Genomic DNA, 3,905 nt, shown 5'->3' with positions numbered 1-3,905 from the left:
ACAACAAGTGGGACACAATCATGAAGTGGAACGACATTTATTGGATATTTCAAACTTTTTTAACAAATCAAAAACTGAAAAATTGGGCGTGCAAAATTATTCAGCCCCTTTACTTTCAGTGCAGCAAACTCTCTCCAGAAGTTCAGTGAGGATCTCTGAATGATCCAATGTTGACCTAAATGACTAATGATGATAAATACAATCCACCTGTGTGTAATCAAGTCTCCGTATAAATGCACCTGCACTGTGATAGTCTCAGAGGTCCGTCAAAAGCGCAGAGAGCATCATGAAGAACAAGGAACACACCAGGCAGGTCCGAGATACTGTTGTGAAGAAGTTTAAAGCCGGATTTGGATACAAAAGGATTTCCCAAGCTTTAAACATCCCAAGGAGCACTGTGCAAGCGATAATATTGAAATTAAAGGAGTATCAGACCACTGCAAATCTACCAAGACCTGGCCGTCCCTCTAAAATGCCAGCTCATACAAGGAGAAGACTGATCAGAGATGCAGCCAAGAGGCCCATGATCACTCTGGATGAACTGCAGAGATCTACAGCTGAGGTGGGAGACTCTGTCCATAGGACAACAATCAGTCGTATATTGCACAAATCTGGCCTTTATGGAAGAGTGGCAAGAAGAAAGCCATTTCTTAAAGATATCCACAAAAAGTGTCATTTAAAGTTTGCCACAAGCCACCTGGGAGACACACCAAACATGTGGAAGAAGGTGCTCTGGTCAGATGAAACCAAAATTGAACTTTTTGGCAACAATGCAAAACGTTATGTTTGGCGTAAAAGCAACACAGCTCATAACCCTGAACACACCATCCCCACTGTCAAACATGGTGGTGGCAGCATCATGGTTTGGGCCTGCTTTTCTTCAGCAGGGACAGGGAAGATGGTTAAAATTGATGGGAAGATGGATGGAGCCAAATACAGGACCATTCTGGAAGAAAACCTGATGGAGTCTGCAAAAGACCTGAGACTGGGACGGAGATTTGTCTTCCAACAAGACAATGATCCAAAACATAAAGCAAAATCTACAATGGAATGGTTCAAAAATAAACATATCCAGGTGTTAGAATGGCCAAGTCAAAGTCCAGATCTGAATCCAATCGAGAATCTGTGGAAAGAACTGAAAACTGCTGTTCACAAATGCTCTCCATCCAACCTCACTGAGCTCGAGCTGTTTTGCAGGGAAGAATGGGAAAAAATGTCAGTCTCTCGATGTCAAAACTGATAGAGACATACCCCAAGCGACTTACAGCTGTAATCGCAGCAAAAGGTGGCGCTACAAAGTATTAACTTAAGGGGGCTGAATAATTTTGCACGCCCAATTTTTCAGTTTTTGATTTGTTAAAAAAAATTGAAATATCCAATAAATGTCGTTCCACTTCATGATTGTGTCCCACTTGTTGTTGATTCTTCACAAAAAAATACAGTTTTAAATCTTTATGTTTGAAGCATGAAATGTGGCAAAAGGTCGCAAAGTTCAAGGGGGCCGAATACTTTCGCAAGGCACTGTATATACATGTGTGTGTGTGCGTGTGTGTGTGTACGTGCGTGCACGTGTGTGTGTGTGTGTGTGTGTGTGTGTGTGTGTGTGTGTGTGTGTGTGTGTGTGTGTGTGTGTGTGTGTGTGTGTGTGCGTGCGTGCGTGTAGGTTTCTTTATGCTGAGAATTGGTTAGGGTTAGGGAAGATCTTATTGATGTCAGTCTCTCTTGTGTATTCTTCCTCTATCACTCCCTGCTGAAATGGGGTGTGTGTGTGTACCTGAGCGTGTACCTGTGCGTGTGTGTGCCTGCGTGCGTGTGTGTGTGTTTGTGTACGCTGATTCCGCTTCTATCCCTGCCTGCTGAAAGAACTTTACAGATTTTAATTGAACATTGCTCTGAGATGCAAAGTGTATTTCTCAAGGGAGTCACATACCCCTTTAGTGTTCTTTATCTGAATATCTCTCCAGATAATAAATCAAACCAAATAACAACACCCAGTTCTCGGTACCAAGCACTATCTCTTTCTCTTTCTCTAAATCTTGTCCTCTGATGAGATATTTTATGTCATCTATGTGGATGTATGATCTCTGATAATTTGTATCTGTACAGGGTAAACTCTAAATTACTCTGTACAAAGGGGTTTTAATGTCTTCTCAGGAATTCTGTCTTATTTATGTTGGTATCATCCCCCATACAAGCCGTTAGATGCTGTGACTTCCTGTGGAGATTGGGTCTGGGTGATCAGGTTACTGTGAACTTGATATGGTTTGATTTGTCAATGGTGTATTTCTCAAGGGAGTCACACCCCCCTTTAATGTTCTCTATCTGAATATCTCTCCAGACAATAAATCCAACCAAATGACAACACTCAGTTCACAGTACCGAGCACTATCTCTTACTCTCTCTTTCTCTCTCTCTTTCTCTCTTTCTCTCTTTCTTTCTAAGGGGTAGACAAAGAGAGAGAGAATGTTTTATTTAAAACACAATTCTTTGAAGGGGAGTTTTGCATGAGTATTCAAGTGTGTGTCTTCAAGTGTGTGTGTGTGAAGGTTTGCATGAGTGTGTGTGTCAGTGGCTATGTGTCTGTGTGTTTGTGTGTATAGCCTTATCCTATAATTAAGCAATATGGCTTAAGCCATGTTGGTATATGGCCCATATACCATGGCTAAGGGCTGTTCTCACGTATGACGCAACGCAGAGTGCCTGGATACAGCCCTTAGCCATGGTATATTGGCAATATACCACAAACCCCAGAGCTGTCTTATTGCTATTATAAACTGGTTACCAATGTAATTAGAGCAGTAAAAATACATGTTTTGTCAAACCACGGCTTTCAGACAATCAGCATTCAGGGCTCTAACCAACCAGTTTATAATGTGTTTTAATGCACTACTTGTTTGTTAGTGTTTTGGCTACAGATTGACCCTGAATGATCATACTATGATTCACTGTTATTGCAGCTGGACACCATAGCAAACTTAGCACACAAAGACAAGTTTTTACACAAACAGTATCTCGCAAGTTAGTCTTCATTTTACAAACAGCCAGCTATCAGCCTGCTTTGATAAGGCATTCAAACCTACAGATAAATAAGTCCTGGAGTGTATATATTAATACATAACACACACACACACACACACACACACACACAATCAAATATATTGTCACCTTATCATTCTATCGCTACAGATCACCTATGACATGGTAATTTAACAGATTTGTTTATCCAAATTGACTTACACAGAGTTAAGAAATGAAGCGCACATCTCTGATGTTGCAAGCATCATGCTACAGTGCACCCTATGTTTTGACTGCAGTTATCAGTGTGTGTGCAGGCAATGATGTTAGAGGTAGCCAGTAAATGGACAGAGGACATATGGTAGGTGAATGTGTGTGTGTGTGCCTATGTATATGTGTGGGTGCATACATGTGTGTGTGTGTGTGTGTGTGCGTGTGCGCATGCGTGTGTGCGTGCGTGTGTGTGTGTGTGTGTGTGTGTGTGTGTGTGTGTGTGTGTGTGTAGGCCAGGATCAACAGCATGCTCTCTATCTATAATGGACTGAGGTGAACTCTGAGAGCTACAGCTTGCCAGCGGGGCTTAATGCGCAACAACAAGACAAGACCACCATCATACCCTACTACAGTATATGGGCCACACACTTACATATGCAGGCACACACACTAAAACATCACACATGCACAGACGCATGTACACATACACATGAGCGCAGGTCTGAACTTGTTATCCTGCTGTTGAATATATAGATTCTCAGTGCACAGTAACTACATAAAATACATGGATGCTGCTTGCACATATTCTGAGATGTACAACCCCCTTCAGACGCATACAGGCATGTATACATGATGACAGAAGTATACATGATGACAGTGTCAAAGATCTCACCTCT

This window comes from Oncorhynchus mykiss, chromosome 14 (assembly GCF_057628025.1).
Source record: "Oncorhynchus mykiss isolate SJ-2025 chromosome 14, ASM5762802v1, whole genome shotgun sequence".
Classification (NCBI taxonomy): domain Eukaryota; kingdom Metazoa; phylum Chordata; class Actinopteri; order Salmoniformes; family Salmonidae; genus Oncorhynchus; species Oncorhynchus mykiss.
The sequence above is the reverse complement of the archived record's forward strand: the minus strand, read 5'-3'. Positions refer to the sequence as shown.